The sequence below is a fragment of the Crotalus tigris genome, unplaced genomic scaffold (assembly GCF_016545835.1).
Source record: "Crotalus tigris isolate CLP2741 ecotype Arizona unplaced genomic scaffold, ASM1654583v1 scf7180000018154.1287802725:315790, whole genome shotgun sequence".
Lineage (NCBI taxonomy): Eukaryota > Metazoa > Chordata > Lepidosauria > Squamata > Viperidae > Crotalus > Crotalus tigris.
Window position 1 is genome coordinate 262,984 of NW_024096850.1, and position 24,787 is coordinate 287,770.

Consider the following 24,787-nt stretch of genomic DNA (forward strand, 5'->3'; position numbering starts at 1 on the left):
GTCCCATTCTGCAAACGGTGCTGCACCAGTTGAGTAGTCCTCGACTTACAACCAGTTGAATAGTCCTCGACTTACGACCGGTTGGGGATCGCAGCATTAAAAAGGTTGAGAACCACTGATCTAGTGAAAAGTAAGGTCCCGCTCAAGAAAATCTGTTAAACAATTGCCCCTCTCATTACTCCAAAACGTCTGCTTGGTCAAGCTGCTTTATTGAGGCAGAAGCAACATCTAAAGTGAGTCTGGGATCAGCCTCCAGGGTTTGTGAAGAGCTGGTGTATGCAAGCAAAGCAAGGGCAAATGTATGTGTGTATATTCATTTTAGCTCTCATTGTGTTGAAAATCATGTAGCAAGGAATTTTAAGCTTTTTTTTCTTCATATACTGTATATGTACAACTTTGGCTTACAAGTAAAAATGTCTCCCAAATGTTTATATGTACAGTTCAGTCTGGTGCAAAATTGCATTAACCCGTCTGAAAGGGACTTTATAAATGGTTTTATTGTTCCAACAGTGTACCATATGAGCAATGTTTTTTTTAAAAAAAAGGACTTAAATTGCTTGATTTAAATTATTAATTGTTCAGTTTCTCAGATTAAAGTAATCGTACCATATTTTCTATTTCTCATGATATTCAAATGTCACTTTAGTGCCTCTATTTCATTTTGTGATGCCAAATTGATCAGAAATGTCAATCGTACTTGATACATTATGGGACTGTAGCATTTCTATGGTTTTGGAGAATACTATTACTAGCAGGAATGTGACTGTGTGCTTTTTATCTTAATATAGCTTTTTAAAAGTGTATTTCCTGATTATTAACAATCTTTCTAATTTTGAAAGGTTAATAAATTATTGGAAACAGTTGTGGCACAATGTAAATGATGCCCTACTTAATACACGTTGAACAAAGGCCACACTTGGAATACTGCATCCAGTTTTGGTCACTACGATGTAAAAAAGATGTTGAGACTCTAGAAAGAGGACAGAGAAGAGCAACAAAGATGATTAGGGGACTGGGGGCTAACACGTATAAGGAATGGTTGCTGGAATTGGGTATGTCTAGTTTAACGAAGAGAAGGACAAGGGGGGACATGATAGCCGTGTTCCAATATCTCAGGGGCTACCACAAAAAGAGGGAGTCAAGCTATTCTCCAAAATGCCTGAAGGCAGGACAAAAAGCAATCTAATCAAGGAGAGAAGCAACCTAGAACTTAGGAGAAACTTCCTGACAGAGCAATTAACCAGTGGAACAACCTGACTCCAGAAGCGGTGAATGCTCCAGTATTGGAAGTCTTTAAGAAGAGACTGGACAGCCATTTGTCTGACATGGTATAGAGTTTCCTGCCTGAGCAGGAGGTTGGACTAGATGACCTCTAAGGTCCCTTCCAACTTTATTATTATTGTTGTTGTTAAAACTTTTTTTCCTGAGCTAAGCCGATTTTTAAAAAAGGGTAAAGACTGGAGACAATCCTGACTTCATGTTGGCTTTTAGGAACTGCAGAATAACAGAATACAGAATAATAGATTTGGAAGGGACCTTGGAGGTCTTCTAGTCCAACCCTCTGCTCAAGCAGGAGAGCCTATATCACAAGTGGCTGGACAGCCATTTGTCTGAAATGGTATAGGGTTTCCTGCCTGAGCAGGAGGTTGGACTAGATGACCACCAAGGTCCCTTCCAACTTTATTATCATTATGATGATGATGATGTAGGGAACTTGGGAGATGGTGTGTGTGTGTAATAAAAAGTTAGAAAGTGGTAGGAGGTGGAATGAGTTTAGATCTGATTCAGTTTCACGTTGCACAATGATGCATAGAAAACCATGGAATGAGAAAAGCATTAACAAGGTAGATTTATCTATGAAAAGAAGCAAGCAACGAGAGAAAGTGTAACCTATAAAATGTGGGAACATTCCTCATTCTAAAATCTTGGCCTTTTTTTTAGAATTTTCCTAATTATGTAATTTTACATCTGTGGAGATAATCCATACAGCATTGATAGTGCTTCAGCCAACAATATCTTCTTCCTTTACGTCAAAGGACCTAAAGGGGAATCAGACAATTGAAACCCTTTTGCAGCTTTTTACAGTCTGAACGTACATTTCACCTTTGAGTGGCAGACAAGAATTTGTGGTTCAAGGAGTGGGGGGTGTGTGTCTGGGTATTAAGTGGGAAGGCATTTTTCTTCCCATTCTATACAATTAAATAGTATATTAATTGTATACATTAATTCAAAGTATTCTCCAGCCAGCAATTCCACCTTCCCTTTGAAAAGAAAGTCCTGTAAGAGATACCATTATTATTTTGAAGGCTTTTTGGGGGTGAATGGAAGCCAAGGCCTTGAAGGGGATCATGTCCTGGGATCTGGGGATCCTCCCAGTCATCTCGCCTCAGCCTTGGGGTCACCCTGAGGGATTCACCTGGGGCAGGGCGTTTCCCATCAGAGAAACTGCTGAATTGAGAGCGGGAGCAATTGTGGTACTTCTCCTTTTGGTTGGGGTTTTTTAATCCCGCCTGCCTAAATCAGGGACACTTTAAAGTGTTTGGACTTGATGCCACCACCCCCGCCCCCGAGATTTGAGGGGGCTAGAAAAGGGCTCTTGAGGGGGTAGGGGGCCCATGAGAGAGAAGAGAGGGAGGCCTAATTAGACTGAAAGGAGTCAGGTCCATCCTTGGGAGCCCCAGACCCTCAATAGTGGTGCTTCCCTAGGGGCACCACTTTCCCCTCCCCCCAGCCAGAAAAAAGGCTCCTCCCACCCCTCCAAGGACTGCCTTTTCCGCTTCCCTGGAAGGGGGAGGTGTCAGAAGAGGAGGGGTTTTGCAACATCCTGCTCCACCCTCAGCCTTTTCTCCAACGTCTCTCCGGGAGAGGGGTCGCAGTCCCTTTCTCCCCCCCCGGGCCCCCAGCATCAATGGGGCTTTCCCCCAAGTGTAGCCCTGCTCCTTTATGAGTTGGGGGGGCTGCCTGAATCGGAGACACTTCAACGCCTTTGGACAAAATGGGCCCAAGAGTCACGAGGAGGCTGGAAAAGGATTCTGGAGGGACCCCTGAGGCAGAGGAGGGGCCCAGAAGGAGACCTAATCCAGTCCGACCAAGAAAGAGAACTCGAGGCCATCTCTGAGGCGCCCCGAAGAAGCCCGATGGCTGCGCTTCCCTCATAGCCGCGTCTCTCTTTCTATCAACGGTTTTTCCCGCCTGAGGGAATCGCATTGGGAAGGCCGTGCCCAGAAGGGGGAGGGGGGTCTTGCAACCTCTCGCCGTGCAGCCATTTCCCCAACATCTCTCTGGGGGATCCCAGTCCTCTTCAGGGGGAAGCTGTATGGGGGTGGAGGGAGCCCCTGAAGGATAGGAGGGGCTCAGAAGGAGGCTTCATCCAGAGTCCGACGGAGAAAAAGAAGTCGAATCCGTCTGTGAAGACCCCCGAAGAAGCCCGAAGGCGGCTCTTCCCTCAGATCCGCGGCTCTTTCTCTCAACGGCTTTTCCCGCCTCGCCGCCTGAGGGAATCGTACTGGGAGGGGCGTGGCCAGAAGGGAGGTGGGGGGAAGGGAGGAGCCTTGCAGGGTCCCGTCTCCCTTGCCCTGCAGCCTTTCCCCCAACGCCTCTTCTCGAGGTCCCAGCCCCCTTCTTCCTCTTCTGGGGAGTGTCTCCTTCCTCCCTTCCCTTCCAGGGATCCTCGCCAGCTGACCCATCAGCAGTAACAGGGGCACCCCAGCAGAGCCCTTGGAGGCTTCCCACAAGCCCCCTCCCAAGAGAGAAGGGGAGAAGTGGAATAGGGAGGGGGGGTTTGACAGGGATTCTTAAGAGTTGGCCTACCAGGAATAAGTTGCGCCAATGGGAATCATCCCTTCTCTTCAGTCATCAGTCTCTAGGTAGAATGTCTCGTCATTTCTCCTTATTGGAGAAAGCCTTTAGAGCCCCAGAGGTGCTTTTTTTCAGAAGGCAATTGGACTTTCCTTGAAAACCTTCAGCTCTCACTGGATGGTGGGGAGTAGTCAGAGCTGAAGAAGCTTCTTGGATGAGAAACGTCTTCAAAGGAAAAAAGAAGTAGAAAGGCCAGTTGCCTCCTGGAAAAGCACCTTTGGGTCAACCATAGCTGGATAACTGGGAGACTCCATAGTCTCTTTGGAGCAGAAGCTGAGAAACCGGGACGCAGGGGTGAGGGTCTTACCCACATTATGTGCAGCCACAACTGGAGGGGACCTTGGAACTGCGGTGATTCTGATTCTTATATTATTTCTGTCTTCTAGGCAGTGGCTGTCCTTTTCCCCTCCACATTTTTCTTACGCCCCTTAATTACATAATTATTACAAATTATATAAATACTGAAACTCGATTGATCCATGACTGAGTCTGCATTCCCATTTCCTGGGGAAATATCAGCAGGCGTCAAGCTCTCAAAATATACCAAAAACAGCACCAGGTGTCAAGTTCAGCCAGAACGTTTGTTTGCTTGTTTGCGTGTGTGTGTGTGTGTGAGTGAGTGAGTGCGAGAGAGAGACTGACAGACAGACAGAAACACACACACACACACACACACACAGAAACATAGTCACACAGAGGGGGGAGATGAAGGGAGAGAATGGGAAAGGGAGGGAGGAACAGAAAGAGCAAGAGAGGGAGAAACAGACAGAAGGAGAGAGAGAGAGAGAGAGGCGGAGGAAGACGGAGTGGGAAAGAAAGGGAGAAAAGTAGAGGAAGACAGTGCGGCAGGGAGAGCGAGTGGGATAGAGAATCGATCGGCTCCCAAAAGGACAGAACCGGCATCCCCTCCGGGTGACTTTCTGCAAATCGGCATTAGCGCAAGGACAAGGGGAGGCCTGTTACCTCCCCATGGCATTTACCGGAAGCTAAATGGCAGAGCTCGTCCTCCAGGGCAGATCCGGCGCCGATCAGAGGGTTGGGCTGGATAGCCTGCAAGTTCCTCCACGGCCGTGACATCACCGCAGCTCCCGGCAGGGGGCGCTCGCTGGACTGCAGACTGACTGTATGCCACAGCGCATGCTCGACTCCGTCTGCGTGGTCGCGAGACTGCCGCCTGTGAGTTCCTCGGGAATTTGGGGGAGGGGGTGGGCAAGGGGGGGTTCCGCGACTCAGATCCTCCCCAGGGAAGGAGAAACAGACTCCGAATCCCGAGGCTTGGAGGGAGCGGGGAATCCACCCGTTAACTGCTCCGGGCTGTGCATGCAGAAGATCTAACAACGGAGGAGGGGAAGAGAGTTGGGGGGAGGAGAGGCAGCCTAAAGGGACCACTTGCTCACGTCTCCTTCAGATTCAGCTTCCAAGACGGGAAGGATCTTCGGAGAGCCAGCGGAGACCAGTTGCCGGGCGGTGCCAGTGGCTGAGAGGATCCTGGTGAGCGTGGCAGAGGAGAAGAAGCAGGAATAGAATGAAAGGGACCTTGGAGGTCTTCTAGTCCGACCCCCTGCTCAGGAAGTGCCCCAGGTCAGGGATGCTTCTTTTGGGAATTATGAAGGGATCTTTCTGTGCTTCAATTCTTAAATACCTTCCTGAGAGAATTTTGGGTGGTTGATAATGCAAGTAGATAATTTAGAGAACCTCATTAAAGTAATTGTTCTGGCGTTCTTCCAGAGTATCTCGTTTGGAGCAATTCTCCCATGGGCGTCATCCATCCCCAACGATGGACACGAGGGTTTGGCCACCTTGTGGAAAGAACATAAAATCCAGATCCTCTCATGTCCCGACCTCTTCAGCCCTCTCCTTTGCTTCTATTTCACGTTCTGAGGTCCTTCCAGGAATGGGGACTAATTGGGTGGATCCCACAAATCTTTCTCATGATCTGTCTTTCAGAGGGATCCCCAAGGATAAAAGTCAACGTCAGGAAACCTCACTAGGTAAGGGAAGACCGTTCCGCTGATTTTCTGGAAAGATTCTAGTTATCCTTAATTCTCTGTGTCTTCTTGTGTCTTCGTCATTGGATTTGGCTGGCTAAATAAGAAAGCAATAACTCCCTCTTCAAACTAGAACACTTAACGTACACAAAGCAATTCCCTCCCTTCAGATCCAGCCCATGGTTTGCCTTTTGCAGAAGACCCATTCTTCTAGGGACCACCTTGAGTTGCAGTCTGGCTCCTCCATTATGAAAGATTTTTCTTCTCAATGATGCAGAAGAGAGCAACCTGTTTTTTGGCTTTCCTTAAGACATAATTTCAACTAAATTCTTACACAGATCCCTGCTGGATCATTTCGAATACCACCTGTCCTTGCAGGCATGTCCCTGAGTTGCTAGAATTTCACGAATTGCTCTTCCATGATGGTTTCAAGCTGAAGGGAAAAATTTGCAGTGATTGAGCAAATGCTTTGGTTGCCAAGAGTGTACTTCCATGTGTTGTTTTAAAAGGATAGAACAATCTAATTGAGGTTTGCTATTCAATCTGTGCTGGGGTTTGGTCTTCTCCTTTTCCTCTTCACTCCCATGATGGAGCCTATTAAAGGCCATTGAAGGCAGAGTGTGGAAGAGACTAATGGAGATTTCCAGAACAGGACAGGAAGAAATCTTCAGTTGTGTCTTCAAGCTAGAAAAGATGAAGTTGCAGCTTTTCCCTGTTTCCATCCTGTCTCTCTTTTTCCCAGTGGACAAAATGGAGTCACCTTTGGTCACTGAGTCATGTCGTTCTATTGGTGGAGCTGCAAGTGTCACTGGATTCCCAACTCAGGTAGGAAGGAAGAGATCAGCAGCTAATATGAGGAAGCAGTAGGAGACCTGTAGTTTCCTTTGGGGATGCAACATACGATACTGCTATTCCTGAGCAGGAAATTGGAAATGTAAATTCATGATCAGTCAAACTAGGCCCATGTGTCAACATTTAAGTTTTGGAAATGTATGGAATTCCTTAGTGGTTATATCATTCTGGTTTCAAAAAATGCCACCTGGAAGGTCATGTTGTCTAACCCACGTAAAGCAGACAGGACACACAAATAGTTAGGTTAAACCTATTTAAGTATTATCTTATTTTCATATCATTGGGGAAAGCAATAAAAACAGGAGGAGCAGAAACCGCTTTGTGTATCATCTGCATCTTGACAGCCAGAAGTGCCTTCCTTGTATTTTCATGAATGTTCACGAGTGGGAGCAAGGCTGATCCTTCAAAGAACCACAAACACCTTTTGGTTACTGTGTCAGACAGAAATCCCACAGAATCTCTTGCAAATATCATGAAATGGTGGAGCCATTGGTAAATAGTGTGTCTAAGGCACACTCTGCCGCTTGATCAAGATGGGTTGATAACACTCAGCAGAGTCAGTCATGCCCTAATTGGCTGTTTGCTATAGGCTGTGAATTCTGCCCATTTTAGCATGTAATACATTGAGTCCGGCTAGGGAAATGTCCAATGAAGAATTTTCCCTTTGTGCTACTTGGATTTGCGGACGAAAGGAGATCTCGCAAATTCTATCGAGTCTGCTCACAGGGATTCTTCCTTGTTCAGGGTCCTGTGTCCTTTGAGGAGGTGGCTGTCCATTTCAGTACCGAAGAGTGGTTGCTGCTGGATCCCAGCCAGAAAGCCCTGCATCGAGAAGTCATGTTGCAAATGTTTGCGATGGTGGCCTCTTTAGGTAAGGGTTCCTCTGGAGGAAAATTAAGTCAGACCAAGGTATTACTAGACACTTTAATGACAGCCTTACTGTGCTCATAGTCCTCTAAGTAGCACAATTTCATTGAGAAGAAAGAGATCAGTGGGGTGTCCAGTCATTCTGGCAAGGGTTGACATTTGGTCTTGTGGTCATCCTGGGCTCTGTGTCATCACTGCAGAGCAGAAGATGTTGAGGGAGAGGATGTTTTTGCTTATTGCAGTTGTCCTAATCAGGAACAAATTTTGTCTTGCTTCGTGTTGCAATGACATATGTTGTCTTATTGAATGTAACTAAGATGCATCATATGTGAGACAATTTGTGTGCCACGTCCGGACGTCAAGACCTGTTCTTGCTTTTAAATTTTTTGCTAAGAATGAGTGTTAGATCAACAGCCATGTTAGTCTTTTGAGTTAAAAATTAATATTCATGCTATCATTTCCCCCTCTTCTTTCTCCGCAGATGCCCAGTAATAGATAAATCTATGCATTGGGACAGCAAATTGTACGTTGTGTATTATTCTAATTTATTTTTCTTCCCACTCAAGCATTAGATGCGCAGAAGGAAAATCACCAAGACCCAAATTTAATGCCATTGCAAATCATCCAAACTGAAATACCTGAAGAGACACCTACAAATAAATGGGAGAGGAGGAAACATGAAGAGAAGCACACTTGGAGAGAAAAATCTATTCTTGAATGTGTGGAAATGGATCGCTTGCTGACCAAAGATGACTCCAAAGAAAATACAGGGAAATGTCAAAGAAGAAAAGGATTCAAAGCAAACCCCAATTTTAGTAACCACTACAAAACTGGAAAGAGCTTCAGCAGTAATAAACATAGTCCCCATAAAATGACCCAGGCAACGGAGAAGCCCTACAGAGGTGTGGACTGGGGAAAAAGCGTTGGGTGGAGAGATAATCTAACTTCCCATAAAAGAATACAGTCAGGGGGAAAGCCCTATAAGTGCATGGTCTGTGGGGAAAGATTCAGTTCAAACAGTATCCTTGTTTCCCATAAAAGGATCCATACAGGAGAGAAACCGTATAAATGCATGGAGTATGGGAAGAGCTTCAGCACTAGTAGTTACCTGATATCACATAGAAGGATCCATTCAGGGGAAAAACCCTATAAATGTGTAGAGTGTGGAAAAACCTTCAGGACGAACAATTCTTTTAGCAAGCATAAATTGATCCATGCAGGAGAGAAACCCTTTAAATGCATAGAGTGCGGGAAGAGCTTTAGGCAAAGTGGTGGCCTTGCTTCCCATAAAAGGATTCATACAGGAGAGAAACCCTATAAGTGTATTGAGTGTGGAGAGTGCTACAGAAATAGTGGTCAACTGACATCCCACACAAGGATCCATTCAGGTGAAAAACCTTATAAATGCACAGAGTGTGGAAAGCCTTTCAGGACATTCAGTTCCCTTGCTTCCCATAAATGGATCCATACAGGAGAAAAACCCTTTAAATGCATAGAGTGTGGCAAGAGCTTCAGCACTAGTAGTTACCTGATATGCCATAGAAGGATCCATTCAGGGGAAAAACCCTATAAATGTGTAGACTGTGGAAAAACCTTCAGGATGAACAGTTCGTTTAATAACCATAAATTGATCCATGCGGGAGAAAAACCATTTAAATGCATAGAGTGTGGGAAGAGCTTTAGGCAAAGGGGTGTCCTTGCTTCCCATAAAAGGATCCATACAGGAGAGAAACCCTATAAATGCATGGAGTGTGGGAAGAGCTTCAGCACTAGTAGTTACCTGATATCACATAGAAGGATCCATTCAGGGGGGAAACCCTATAAATGTGTAGAGTGTGGAAAAACCTTCAGCATGAACAATTCTTTTAGCAAGCATAAATTGATCCATGCAGGAGAGAAACCCTTTAAATGCATAGAGTGCGGGAAGAGCTTTAGGCATAGTGGTGGCCTCGCTTCCCATAAAAGGATTCATACAGGAGAGAAACCCTATAAGTGTATTGAGTGTGGAGAGTGCTACAGAAATAGTGATCAACTGACATCCCACACAAGGATCCATTCAGGTGAAAAACCTTATAAATGCACAGAATGTGGAAAACCCTTCAGGACATTCAGTTCCCTTGCTTCCCATAAACGGATCCATACAGGAGAAAAACCCTTTAAATGCATAGAGTGTGGCAAGAGCTTCAGCACTAGTAGTTACCTGATATGCCATAGAAGGATCCATTCAGGGGAAAAACCCTATAAATGTGTAGACTGTGGAAAAACCTTCAGGATGAACAGTTCGTTTAATAACCATAAATTGATCCATGAGGGAGAAAAACCATTTAAATGCATAGAATGTGGGAAGAGCTTTAGGCAAAGGGGTGTCCTTGCTTCCCATAAAAGGATCCATACAGGAGAGAAACCGTATAAATGCATGGAGTGTGGAAAGAGTTTCCGTGTAAAGTATTCTCTTACTTCTCATAAACGGATCCACAGAGGAGAAAAACCCTTTAAATGCATACAGTGTGGGAAGAGCTTCAGCACTAGTAGTTACCTGAGATGCCATAGAAAAACCCATTCAGGTGGAAAACCATATAAATGAGTAGATTGTGGAAAAACCTCCAGGATGAACACTTCTTTTACTAAGCATAAAGTGATCCATACAGAAGAGAAACCTTATAAATGCCTAGAGTGCGGAAAGAACTTCAGGCAAAGTGGTGACCTTGCTTCCCATAAAAGAATTCATATGGGAGAGAAACCCTATACGTGTACTGAGTGTGTCGAGAGCTACAGAAATAGTGATCAACTGACCTCCCACAAAAGGATCCATTCAGGTGAAAAATCTTATAAATGCACAGAGTGTGGAAAACCCTTCAGGACATGCGGTTCCCTTGCTTACTACAAACGGACACATAATGGAGAATAATCGTATAAATGCCTGCAGCGTGGAAAAAGCTTCAGTGGAAAGAGTTCTCTTACTTCCCATAAACAGATACACACAGGAGAAAACCCTTATAAATGCATGGAGAGTGAAAAGAGCTTCAAAACCAGGAGTCCCCTGACCTACCATAAAAGAATCCATATGGGAGAGAAACCTTATACATGCCTGGAGTGTGGAAAGCTTCGGCCAAAGCAGTCAACTTACTTTCCATAACAGGATCCATACTGGAGAAAAACCTTATAAATGCACAGACTGTGGAAAGACTTTTGCTGGCAGTGGCTATCTGACTTACCATAAAAGGACCCACACAGGAGAGAAACCCTATAAATGCCTGGAATGTGGAAAGAGCGTCAGTGAGAACCGTGCACTTACTTCCCATAACAGGATCCACATGGGAGAGAAATTGTATGTATGCAATGAATGTGGGAAGAGTTTGAGTTCAAGCAGCTCCCTTACTTACCACATTAGTTCCCACACACGGAAGAAATTCCATCAGAGCACAGAATGTGGGAAGAGCTTCAGATTACAAAAACACCTTAGTTCCCATAAGAGGATCCACACAGCAGAGAAATGTTTGCAATGTGGAAGGATTTTTGGTGAAAACAGGATGCTTCTCAAAAAAGAATCCACAGAGGGCGGAAAATTAAGCAATCAACTTATTTCCTGTATTAATATGATCTACATCATGGATACATACAGGACGGGAGGGATATCAAACCATCTAAAGATATGGGAGTGTAAAAAGAATAACATCTGTGGAAAATTGTGGTGAACAGTCTTCCTTTCAGGCCATTGCTGTAGAAGCAGCTGAATAAATGTATTTGGATTTTGAATAGGTCCCAGAATAGAGTTCTTTTCCAGAGGTATTATCTAGTGCAGTGGTTCTCAACCTATGGGTCAGGACCCCATTTGGGGTCAAACGACCATTTCACAGGGGTCGCCAAACAACGCAGTCCGCCATTTTTTCCCCCTTTTCCTTAACTGTGCTATTCCCTTTCATTCTATTGGCTTTTGAAAGCCAATAGAATAGACTCTCTTGAATAGAGTCTAATTCTATTGGCTTTCAAAAGCCAATAGGAATTGTCCAGGCTGTCTCTGCCCTGCTGAGCCCGCCAAAAGTCCCATTCTGCAAACGGTGCTGCACCAGTTGAGTAGTCCTCAACTTACGACCGGTTGGGGGTTGCGGCATTAATAAGGTTGAGAACCACTGATCTAGTGAAAGGTAAGGTCCCGCTGAAGAAAATCTGTTAAACAATTGCCCCTCTCATTACTCCAAAACGTCTGCTTGGTCAAGCTGTTTTATTGAGGCAGAAGCAACATCTAAAGTGAGTCTGGGATCAGCCTCCAGGGTTTGTGAAGAGCTGGTGTATGCAAGCAAAGCAAGGGGAAATGTATGTGTGTATATTCATTTTAGCTCTCATTGTGTTGAAAATCATGTAGCAAGGAATTTTAAGCTTTTTTTTTCTTCATATACTGTATATGTACAAGTTTGGCTTACAAGTAAAAATGTCTCCCAAATGTTTATATCTACAGTTCAGTCTGGTGCAAAATTGCATTAACCCGTCTGAAAGGGACTTGATAAATGGTTTTATTGCTCCAACGGTGTACCATATGAGCAATGTTTTTTTTTAAAAAAAAGAATTTAAATTGCTTGATTTAAATTATTAATTGTTCAGTTTCTCAGATTAAAGTAATCGTACCATATTTTCTATTTCTCATGATATTCAAATATCACTTTAGTGCCTCTATTTCATTTTGTGATGCCAAATTGATCAGAAATGTCAATCGTACTTGACACATTATGGGACTGTAGCATTTCTATGGTTTTGGAGAATATTGTTACTAGCAGGAATGCGACTTTGTGCTTTTTATCTTAATATAGCTTTTAAAAAGTGTATTTCCTGATTATTAACAACCTTTCTAATTTTGAAAGGTTAATAAATTATTGGAAACAGTTGTGGCACAATGTAAATGATGCCCTACTTAATACACGTTGAACAAAGGCCACACTTGGAATACTGCATCCAGTTTTGGTCACCACGATGTAAAAAAGATGTTGATATTCTAGAAAGAGTACAGAGAAGAGCAACAAAGATGATTAGGGGACTGGGGGCTAACATGTATAAGGAATGGTTGCTGGAATTGGATATGTCTAGTTTAATGAAGAGAAGGACGAGGGGGGACATGATAGCTGTGTTCCAATATCTCAGGGGCTGCCACAAAGAAGAGAGAGTCCAGCTATTCTCCAAAACGCCTGAAGGCAGGACAAGAAGAATGGATGGAATCTAATCAAGAAGAGAAGCAACCTAGAACTAAGGAGAAACTTCCTGACGGAACAATTAACCAGTGGAACAACCTGACTCCAGAAGCGGTGAATGCTCCAACATTGGAAGTTTTTAAGAAGAGACTGGACAGCCATTTGTCCGAAATGGTATACGGTTTCCTGCCTGACCGGGGGTTGGACTAGATGACCTCCAAGGTCCCTTCCAACTTTATTATCATTATTATGATGATGATGATGATGTAGGGAACTTGGGAGATGGTGTGTGTGTGTAATAAAAAGTTAGAAAGTGGTAGGAGGTGGAATGAGTTTAGATTGATTCAGTTTCACGTTGCACAATGATGCATAGAAAACCATGGAATGAGAAAAGCATTAACAAGGTAGATTTATCTATGAAAAGAAGCAAGCAACGAGAGAAAGTGTAACCTATAAAATGTGGGAACATTCCTCATTCTAAAATCTTGGCCTTTTTTTTAGAATTTTCCTAATTATGTAATTTTACATCTGTGGAGATAATCCATACAGCATTGATAGTGCTTCAGCCAACAATATCTTCTTCCTTTACGTCAAAGGACCTAAAGGGGAATCAGACAATTGAAACCCTTTTGCAACTTTCTACAGTCTGAACGTACATTTCACCTTTGAGTGGCAGACAAGAATTTGTGGTTCAAGGAGTGGGGTGTGTGTGTCTGGGTATTAAGTGGGAAGACATTTATCTTCCCATTCTATACAATTAAATAATATATTAATTGTATACATTAATTCAAAATATTCTCCAGCCAGCAATTCCACCTTCCCTTTGAAAAGAAAGTCCTGTAAGAGATACCATTATTATTTTGAAGGCTTTTTGGGGGTGAATGGAAGCCAAGGCCTTGAAGGGGATCATGTCCTGGGATCTGGGGATCCTCCCAGTCATCTCGCCTCAGCCTTGGGGTCACCCTGAGGGATTCACCTGGGGCAGGGCGTTTCCCATCAGAGAAACTGCTGAATTGAGAGGGGGAGCAATTGTGGTACTTCTCCTTTTGGGTTGGGTTTTTTTAATTCCGCCTGCCTAAATCAGGGACACTTTAAAGTGTTTGGATGTGATGCCACCCCCCCCCCAAGATTTGAGGGGGCTAGAAAAGGGCTCTTGAGGGGGGGAGGGGGCCCATGAGAGAGAAGAGAGGGAGGCCTAATTAGGACTCAGACTGAAAGGAGTCAGGTCCATCCTTGGGAGCCCCAGAACCTCAATGGTGGTGCTTCCCTAGGGGGACCACTTTCCCCTCCCCCCAGCCAGCAAAGAGGCTCCTCTCACCCCTCCAAGGACTGCCTTTTCCTGCTTCACTGGAAGGGGGGGTGTCAGAAGAGGAGGGGTTTTGCAACATCCTGCCTCACCCTCAGCCTTTTCTCCAACGTCTCTTCGGGAGAGGGGTCGCAGTCCCTTTCTCCCCCCCCCCGGACCCCCAGCATCAATGGGGCTTTCCCCCAAGTGTGGCCCTGCTCCTTTATGAGTTGGGGGGGCTGCCTGAATCGGAGACACTTCAACGCCTTTGGACAAAATGGCCCCAAGAGTCACGAGGAGGCTGGAAAAGGATTCTGAAGGGACCCCTGAGGCAGAGGAGGGGCCCAGAAGGAGACCTAATCCAGTCCGACCAAGAAAGAGAACTCGAGGCCGTCTCTGAGGCGCCCCGAAGAAGCCCGATGGCTGCGCTTCCCTCATAGCCGCGTCTCTCTATCAACGGTTTTTCCCGCCTGATGGAATCGCATTGGGAAGGCCGTGCCCAGAAGGGGGAGGGGGGTCTTGCAACCTCTCGCCGTGCAGCCATTTCCCCAACATCTCTCTGGGGGGTCCCAGCCCTCTTCAGGGGGAAGCTGTATGGGGGTGGAGGGAGCCCCTGAAGGATAGGAGGGGCTCAGAAGGAGGCTTCATCCAGAGTCCGACGGAGAAAAAGAAGTCGAATCCGTCTGTGAAGAGCCCCGAAGAAGACCGAAGGCAGCTCTTCCCTCAGATCCGCGGCATTTTCTCTCAACGGCTTTTCCCGCCTCGCCGCTTGAGGGAATCGCACTGGGAGGGGCGTGGCCAAAAGGGAGGTGGGGGGAAGGGAGGAACCTTGCACGGTCCTGTCTCCCTTGCCCTGCAGCCTTTCCCCCAACGCCTCTTCTCGAGGTCCCAGCCCCCTTCTTCCTCTTCTGGGGGAGTGTCTCCTTCCTCCCTTCCCTTCCAGGGACCCTCGCCAGCTGACCCACCAGCAGTAACAGGGGCACCCCAGCAGAGCCCATGGAGGCTTCCCACAAGCCCCCTCCCAAGAGAGAAGGGAAGTGGAATAGGGAGGAGGGGTGTCTTGACAGGGATTCCTAAGAGTTGGCCTACCAGGAATAAGTTGCGCCAATGGGAATCCTCCCTTCTCTTGAGTCATCAGTCTCTGGGTAGAATGTCTCGTCATTTCTCCTTATTGGAGAAAGCCTTTGGAGCCCCCAAAGGCCCTTTTTTTCAGAAGGCAATTGGACTTTCCTTGAAAACCTTCAGCTCTCACTGGATGGTGGGGAGTAGTCAGAGCTGAAGAAGCTTCTTGGATGAGAAACGTCTTCAAAGGAAAAAAGAAGTAGAAAGGCCAGTTGCCTCCTGGAAAAGCACCTTTGGGTCAACCATAGCTGGATGACTGGGAGACTCCATAGTTTCTTTGGAGCAGAAGCTGAGAAACCGGGACGCACCATTTTGTCTTACCCACATTATGTGCAGCCACAACTGGAGGGGACCTTGGAACTGCAGTGATTCTGATTCTTATATTATTTCTATCTTCTAGGCAGTGGCTGCCCTTTTCCCCTCCGCATTTTTCTTACGCCCCTTAATTACATAATTATTACAAATTATATAAATACTGAAACTCGATTGATCCATGACTGAGTCTGCATTCCCATTTTTTGGGGAAATATCAGCAGGTGTCAAGCTCTCAAAATATACCAAAAGCAGCACCAGGTGTCAAGTTCTGCCAGAACGTTTGTTTGCTTGTTTGTGTGTGTGTGAGTGAGTGAGTGCGAGAGAGAGAGAGAGAGAGAGAGAGACTGACAGACAGACAGAAACACACACACACACAAACATAGTCACACAGAGAGGGGGGAGATGAAGGGAGAGAACGGGAGAGGAACAGAAAGAGCAAGAGAGGGAGAGACAGAAGGAGAGAGAGAGAGAGGCGGAGGAAGACGAAGTGGGAAAGAAAGGGAGAAAAGTAGAGGAAGACAGTGCGGCAGGGAGAGCGAGTGGGATAGAGAATCGATCGGCTCCCAAAAGGACAGAACCGGCATCCCCTCCGGGTGACTTTCTGCAAATCGGCATTAGCGCAAGGGCAAGGGGAGGCCTGTTACCTCCCCGTGGCATTTACCAGAAGCTAAATGGCAGAGCTCGTCCTCCAGGGCAGATCCGGCGCCGATCAGAGGGTTGGGCTGGATAGCCTCCAAGTTCCTCCACAGCCGTGATATCACCGCAGCTCCCGGCAGGGGGCGCTCGCTGGACTGCAGACTGACTGTATGCCACAGCGCATGCTCGACTCTGTCTGCATGGTCGGGAGACTGCCGCCTCTGAGTTCCTCGGGAATTTGGGGGAGGGGGGTGGGCAAGGGGGGGTTCCGCGACTCAGATCCTTCCCAGGGAAGGAGAAACAGACTCCGAATCCCGAGGCTTGGAGGGAGCGGGGAATCCACCCGTTAACTGCTCCGGGCTGTGCATGCAGAAGATCTAACAACGGAGGAGGGGAAGAGAGTTGGGGGGGGGGGGAGAGGGAGCCTAAAGGGACCACTTGCTCAAGTCTCCTTCAGATTCAGCTTCCAAGACGGGAAGGGTCTTCGGAGAGCCAGCGGAGACCAGTTGCCGGGCGGTGCCAGTGGCTGAGAGATTCCTGGTGAGCGTGGCAGAGGAGAAGCAGGAATAGAATGAAAGGGACCTTGGAGGTCTTCTAGTCCGACCCCCTACTCAGGAAGTGCCCCAGGTGAGAGATGCTTCTTTTGGGAAATATGAAGGGAACTTTGCATGCTTGAATTCTTAAATACCTTCCTGATAAGAGTTTTGGGTGATTGATAATGCAAGTAGATCATTTAAAGAGCCTCATTAAAGAAATTGTCCTTGCATTCTTCCAAAGAGTATCTCATTTGGAGCAATTCTCCCATGGGCCTCCATCCATCCCCACCGATGGACAGGAGGGTTTGGCCACCTTGTGGAAAGAACATAAAATCCAGATCCTCTCATGTCCTGTATCTTCAGCCCTCTCCATTGCTTCTATTTCACGTTCTGAGGTCCTTCCAGGAATGGGGACTAATTGGGTGGATCCCACAAATCTTTCTCATGATCTGTCTTTCAGAGGGATCCCCAAGGAGAAAAGTCAACATCAGGAAACCTCACTAGGTAAGGGAAGATCGTTCCACTGGATTGGAGATTTTCTGGAAAGATTCTAGTTATTGTTAATTCTCTGTGTCTTCTCATGTCTTGGCCATTGGATTTAGTAGAAGGTGACCCAATAAAAAAAGCAATAACTCCCTCTTCAAGCTAGAAGACTTAAGGCGCACAAAGGAATTTCCATCCTTAAGATCCACTCTATGGTTTCCCTTTTGCAGAAGACCCACTTTTCTAGGGACCACCTTGAGTTGTAGTCTGGCTCCTCCATCATGAAAGATTTCTCTTTGTTCTCAATGATGCGGAAGACAGCAAACCTGTTTTTTGGCCTTCCTCAAGAGATAATTTCAACTCAATTCCTACACAGATCCCTGCTGGACCATTTCCAACTCCAGCTGTCCTTGCAGGCATGTTCCTGGGTTGCTAGAATTTCACAAATTGCTCTTCCATGATGGTTTTAAGCCGCAGGGAATTGGAGGGAGGGAGAGAATTTATAGTGATTGAGGAAATGCTTTGGTTGCCAAGAATGTACTTCCATATGTTGTTCCAGAAGGTCAGGAGAACAATCCAATTGAGGTTTGTTCTTCAGTATGTGGTGGGGTTTGGTCTTCTCTTTTTCTTCTTGGCTCCCATGATGGTGCCTATGAAAGGCCACCAAAAGGAGAGTGTAGAAGAGCCCAATGGAGGTTTCCTGGGCAGGTCTTCAAGCTAGAAAAGATGAAGTTGCAGCCTTTCCTGTTTCCATCCTGTCTCTCTCCTTCCTAGTGAACGAAATGGAGTTGCCATTAACTGAATCATCTCCGTCTATTAGTGGAGCTGAAAGAGCAGCAGGATTCTCAACTCAGGTAGGAAGGAAGAGATCAGCAACTAATATGGGGGAGCAGTAGGGAACCTCTAGTTTCCTTTGGGGACTCAACATATGATATTGCTATTCCTAAGCAAAACACAACAAGAAAATTAGAAATCTAAATTCATGATCAATCAAACCAAGCCTACCTCTCAACATTTAAGATTTAAAAATGTATGGAATTCCTTAGTAGTTATATCATTCTGGTTTCACAAAATGCCACCTGGCAGGTCATGTTGTCTATCATCAAGAAAAGCAGACAGGAGGCACGAATAATTAGGCTAAGTCTGCTTTACTTAAGTATTATCTGTTTTCCAAGCAGCCAAAGTTTAACATGGCAATAGCGTAACAATAGCATTTTATTTATTTATTTATTTATTTATTTATTTATTTATGAGACTTATATACCGCTTTAAGTGCAAGCACTCTCTAAGCGGTGTACACCAGTAAGCAATGTATATATATATTTACATTGCCCCCAACAATCTGGGTCCTCATTTTACCTACCCCGGAAGGATGGAAGGCTGAGTCAACCTTGAGCCGGTGAGATTTGAACCGCTGACCTGCTGAACACAGTCAGCTAAAGTGGCCTGCAGTACTGCACTCTAACTACTGCGGCACCTCGGCTCATTGGTTAAACTCCTTACCAATCCTTAAGAATAGAAAGCCAGGAGGCCCAAAACAAGGAGCAGTTTGCTGCAACATCCTGTTGGTGTAAACTAGCTGATATCCGGCAGGTGAGGTCATTGTACCAGCCTGCTGTAGTTTCCCACATCGCCATGGTGATGTGTAGGGATGAGATCGTGTAGAGAGAAGAGGCATGCAGGCTTTGGAGGGGCAGTTTGCTGCTCACGACCTCTACCTGGCCCCCATCTCTACAGGATTCTTCTTTGTTCAGGGTCCTGTGTCCTTTGAGGAGGTGGTCGTCCATTTCAGTGGCGAAGAGTGGTCGCTGCTGGATCCCAGTGAGAAAGCCCTGCATCGAGAAGTCATGTTGGAAATGTCTGGGATGGTGGCCTCTTTAGGTAAGCGTTCCTCTGGAGGAAAATTATGTCAGACCAAGGGGTCACTAGACATTTTAGTCACAACTTACATCTATATGTATCTTGTTAAAAATGATTTCATCTCTTCTTTTGTCCTCTTACGTTAATTCCAGACTGCTTTCATGGTCTTCTAAGTAGCACGATTTCATTGAGAAGAAAGAGATCAGTGGGGTGATCAGTCATTCTGGCAAGGGTTGACATTTGGTCTTGTGGTCATTCTGGGCCCTGTGTCATCACTGCAGAGCTATTGGGAGAGGATGTTTTTGCCTATTGCAGTTGTCCTAATCGGGAACAAATTTTGTCTTGCTTCATGTTGCAGTGACATATCTTTTCTTATTGACTGTAACTTAGGTGCATCATATGTGAGACAATATGTGTGCCATGTCCTGATGTCACGACCTGTTCTTGCTTTAAATTTTTAACTGCCAAGAATGAGGGTTAGGTCAGCAGTCACGGTAGTCTTTTAAGTTAATAACTAATATTCATGCTGTCCTTTCCCCCGTTTCTTTCTCCGCAGATTCCCAGTAATAGATAAATCTATGCACTGGGACTGCAAACTGTACGTTGTGTATTATTCTAATTTATTTTTCTTCCCACTCAAGCATTAGATGCGCAGAAGGAAAATAACCAAGAGCCAAATTTAATGCCGTTGCAAATCATCCAAACTGAAATACCTGAAGAGACACCTACAAATCAACGGGAGAGGAGGAAACATGAAAAGAAGAGAGAAAAATCTATTCTTGAATGTGTGGAAATCGATTGCTTGCTGACCAAAGGTGACTCCAAAGAAAATACGGGGAAATATCAAAGTAGAAAAAGATTCAACGCAAACCCCAATTTTAGTAACCACTACAAAACTGGAAAGACCTTCAGCAGTAATAAACTTACTCCCCATAAAAAGACCCAGGCAACGGAGAAGCCCTACAGAGGTGTGGACTGGGGAAAAAGCTTTGGATGGAGAGGTAATCTAACTTCCCATAAAAGAATACAGTCAGGGGGAAAGCCCTATAAGTGCACGATCTGTGGGAAAAGATTCCATTCAAACAGTTCCTTTACTTCTCATAAAGAAATCCACACCAGAGAAAAACCCTATGAATGCCTAGAGTGTGCAAAGAGGTTCAGGAACAAGGAGTGTCTCAAATCCCACAAAAGGATGCATACAGGCAGAAAACCTTATAAATGTGTGGACTGTGGTAAAAGGTTCAATGTGAAGAGTTCCTTTACTTCCCATAGAAGGATCCATACTGGAGAAAAACCATTTAAATGCCTACAGTGTGCGAAGAGCTTCAGTACTAGTAGTTACCTGATATGCCATAGAAGGATCCATTCAGGGGAAAAACCCTATAAATGTGTAGACTGTGGAAAAACCTTCAGGACGAATACTGCTTTTACTACACATAAATTGATCCATACGGGAGAGAAACCCTTTAAATGCATGGAGTGTGGGAAGAGCTTTATCCAAAGTGGTGTCCTTGCTTCCCATACAAGGATCCATACAGGAGAGAAACCCTATAAATGCCTTGTGTGTGAAAAGAGCTTCCGTGAAAAGAGTTCTCTTACTTGTCATAAACGGGTCCACACAGGAGAAAAACCCTATAAATGCCTGGAATGTGGGAAGAGCTTCAGTATAAAGAGTTCTCTTACTTCTCATTTACGGGTCCACACAGGAGAAAAACCCTTTAAATGCATCGAGTGTGGAAAGAGTTACAAAAACAGCAGTCACCTGAACCTCCATAAACGGATCCACACGGGAGAGAAACCCTATAAATGCATGGAGTGTGGAAAGAGCTTCACTATAAAGACTTCTCTTACTTATCATGAAATGATCCACACTGGAGAGAAACCTTACAAATGCATGAAGTGTAGAAAGAGGTTCAGGACCAGAAATTGCCTGAAATCCCACAAAAGGATCCATACAGGGGAAAAACCTTATAAATGTGTGGACTGTGATAAAAGGTTCAGTGTGAAGAGTTCCTTTACTTCCCATAGCAGGATCCATACGGGAGAAAAACCCTATAAATGCATAGAGTGTGGAAAGAGCTTTAGCCAAAGCAGTGGTCTTGCTTCCCATAAAAGTATTCATACGGGAGAGAAACCCTATAAGTGTATTGAGTGTGGAGAGAGCTACAGAACTAGTAATCAACTGACCTCCCACAAAAGGATCCATTCAGGCCAAAAACCTTATAAATGCACGGAGTGTGGAAAACCCTTCAGGACATGCAGTTCCCTTGCTTCCCATAAACGGATCCATACAGGAGAGAAACCCTATAAATGCCTGGAATGTGGGAAGAGCTTCAGTGTAAAGAGTTCTCTTACTTCTCATTTACGGGTCCACACAGGAGAAAAACCCTTTAAATGCATAGAATGTGGGAAGGGCTTCACGCAAAGCTGTGCCCTTGCTTCCCATAAACGGATCCACACAGGAGAAAAACCGTATAAATGCATGGAGTGTGGAAAGAGCTTCAGAAACAGCAGTTACCTGACCTGCCATAAAAGAATCCACACAGGAGAGAAACCCTATACATGCCTGGAGTGTGGAAAGAGGTTCTCTATAAAGAGTTCTCTTACTTCTCATGAAAGGATTCACACAGGAGAGAAACCCTATAAATGTCTAGAGTGTGGAAAGAGCTTCACCCAAAGCAGTCAACTTAGTTTCCATAATAGGATCCACACAGGGGAAAAACCTTATAAATGCACAGACTGTGGAAAGACCTTTGCTGGCAGTGGTTATCTGACTTACCATAAAAGGACCCACACTGGTGAGAAACCCTATAAATGCCTGGAATGTGGAAAGAGCTTCTGTGATAACCGTGTCCTTATTTCCCATAACAGGATCCACACGGGAGAGAAGTTGTATGTATGCAATGAATGTGGGAAGAGTTTGAGTTCAAGCAGCTCCCTTACTTACCACATTAGTTCCCACACACGGAAGAAATTGCATCTGTGCACAGAGTGTGGGAAGAGCTTCAGATTAAAAAGACACCTTACTTCCCATAAGAGGATCCACAAAGCAGGGAAATAGAAATGTATGGAATGTGGAAGGAGCTTTTGTGATAGCTGCACCCTTACTTCCCATAACAGAATCCATACAGGGGAAAAATAGAAATGTTTGCAATGCGGAAGGAGTTTTGGTGAAAACAGGATGCTTCTCAAGAAAGAATCCATAGAGGGCGGAAAAATAGCCTGTGTAAAGCAATCAAATTATTATTTTTATATCAGGGATACATACAGGATGAGAGAGATCCCTTTAGATCAGGGCTAGGCAATCTTGCTCTTTTATGACTCGGGGACTTCAACTCCCAGAATTCCTGAGCCAGCCACACTGAGGGGAAAGGGATTCTGGGAGTTGAAGTCCACGAGTCATAAAAGAGCCAAGGTTGCCTACCCCTGCTTTAGAGCAAGGGATCCTAATCTGTGGGCTGTTTCCGACTGTTGGTCATGGCCTATTGGCCACAGGTCTACCTGATGGCTGGCCATTGTGTATGTGTGTGTGAGTGTGCGCCCATAACCCCACTCACGTGAGCATTTTGAAAGTCGGCGTTTGTGGCCACACTCACACAAGCCTTGTCACAAGCTTCGCAGGTGTTTGCCGCACCAGTCGCACAAGTGTCACCACAAGCATCGCAGGCATTTGGTACCCCACTTTCAAGAATGTCATCTCGGGCACTCAAAACTGTACCCAGAAAAGCAGTGGGTGTTTTTGTGCATGTACACCCAATGTTCATCCCCCCACAAAACCATCCTTTTCCCCTCTGAACTCTGCTTTAGGGACTGAAGTGTCCTTAATTTGCATAAAAGGATCCACTATGACGTGAAACCATCTAAAAATATGGAGTGTAAAAAGAATAACATTTGTGTAAAAATGTGGAGAACACTCTTCCTTCTTTCAGAGAATTGCCATAGGAGCAGTGAATAAATGTATTTGGATTTTGGAAAGCTGCCAGGATAGATTTCTTAATTTCAGAGGTATTACCCATTTGATTAATTTTCTCAAGAAAACCTGTTAAACAATTGCCCCTCTCATTACTCCAAAACCTCTACTTGGTCAAGCTGCTTTATTTAGGCAGAAGCAATCTGAAGTGAGTCTGAGATCAACCTCCCGGCATTGTAAAGATGTAGTGCAGTGGTTCTCAACCTTTTTAATGCCACGACCCCCAACCGGCCGTACATCGAGGACTACCCAACCGGTCGTAAGTTGAGGACTACCCAACCGGTTGTAAGTCAAGGACTTTCCCTGCCCGGGAGCACCGCACATGCGTGGTGCCGCCCCCTGCGCCGGCCGAGGCGTAGCTGGCAAGGAGCAGCGATGGGGCAGGGCGATCATCGGCTGGGCCACCAGCTGGCCCAGCCAAAGGGAGGTAAGGCACCCGCCGGGCCCCATGCGCGCCAGCAACCCTCCCTGCGCCTGCCGGCCTCCCACCCCTGGCCCTCTTTTACTTACATTTTTAGTAGTTGCTCAGCAGGGAGGGGTGGAAACTTCCAGACAGCTCACCTTCGCTGTAGACAACTTGCAGTACCGTTTGCAGAATGGGACTTTTGGCGGGCTCAGCAGGGCAGAGACAGCCTGGACAATTCCTATTGGCTTTTCAAAGCCAATAGAATTAGACTCTATTCAAGAGACTCTATTCTATTGGCCTTCAAAAGCCAATAGAATAAAAGGGAGTAGCACAGCTAAGGAAAAGGGGGGGAAATGGCGGACTGCGCTGTTTGGCAATCCCCATAAAATGGTCGTTCGACCGCAAATGGGGTCGCAACCCACACGTTGAGAACCGCTGATCTAGTGTATGCAAGCGAAAAAAGGGAAAGTGTGTCTCTGTGTGTTCATTTTTGTTCCAATTGGGTTAAAAATACTGGCTTTCTTTAAACATATAGTTGTCAAATTCACAAATGAGCCTAGCTGCAGCCATTTCCCCCCTCATTTGAAGTTGCCACATGAAACAGGAAGGGGGACTTGTCCAGGTGTTTTGCTAGTCAAAACAATCAGATGTCCCATGGGAATCAAGGTCATCTATTGCTCCCGCAATTGGGGATTAGGCGTAGTATAAGAAAGCCCACCAAACTATTCTATTGGGAAATGTAGTTGATTGCATAATACTGGGGTGGGAACTTTAACTTTGTAATAATGTAACTTTTTGGAGGGAACTTTACTGTTGGTTTCACTTTTGACTCTTTATAGTCTGTAACAATAAACATGTTTTTTGAGGAAATTGCTCTGCTTTATTCCTCTTTGTTGGAACCATGACAGTAGCAAGGTATTAAGCTTTTTTCTTCATATACGTATGGGTACAAGTTTGGTTTACAAGTGAAAATGTCTCCCAAACGTTTATATGTACGGTCTACTCTGGTTCAAAATTGCATTAACCCAGCTGAAAGGGACTTTATAAATGGCTTTATTGATCCAACAGTGTACTATATGAGCAATGTTTTTTTAAATATTTCCTGATTATTAACAAGGTTTCTAATTTTGAAAGGCTAATAAATTATTGGAAACAATTGTGGCACATTGTAAATCATGCCCTACTTAATACACATTGAACAAAAAAGCTAAACGAAGAAAACAGATGAATACATAGAACCTATGGGGGGAGGGTGTGTGTGTGTAATAAAAAGTTATAAAGTGGTAGAAGGAGGTGGAATGAATTCAGATTTGATTTAGTTTCACATTGCACAATGATGCGTAGAAAACCATGGAATGACAAAAGCATTAGCAAGGTAGATTTCTCTATGAAAAGAAATTGTAGTCTATAAAATGTGGGAACATTCCAC

General features: G+C 45.2%; 1 pseudogene; it reads left to right on the top strand.

Moving 5' to 3' along the window:
* Positions 1 to 2,886: 2,886 nt before the first annotated feature.
* LOC120310225 lies at positions 2,887 to 23,459 on the top strand (annotated as a pseudogene).
* The last annotated feature ends 1,328 nt before the right edge of the window (positions 23,460 to 24,787 follow it).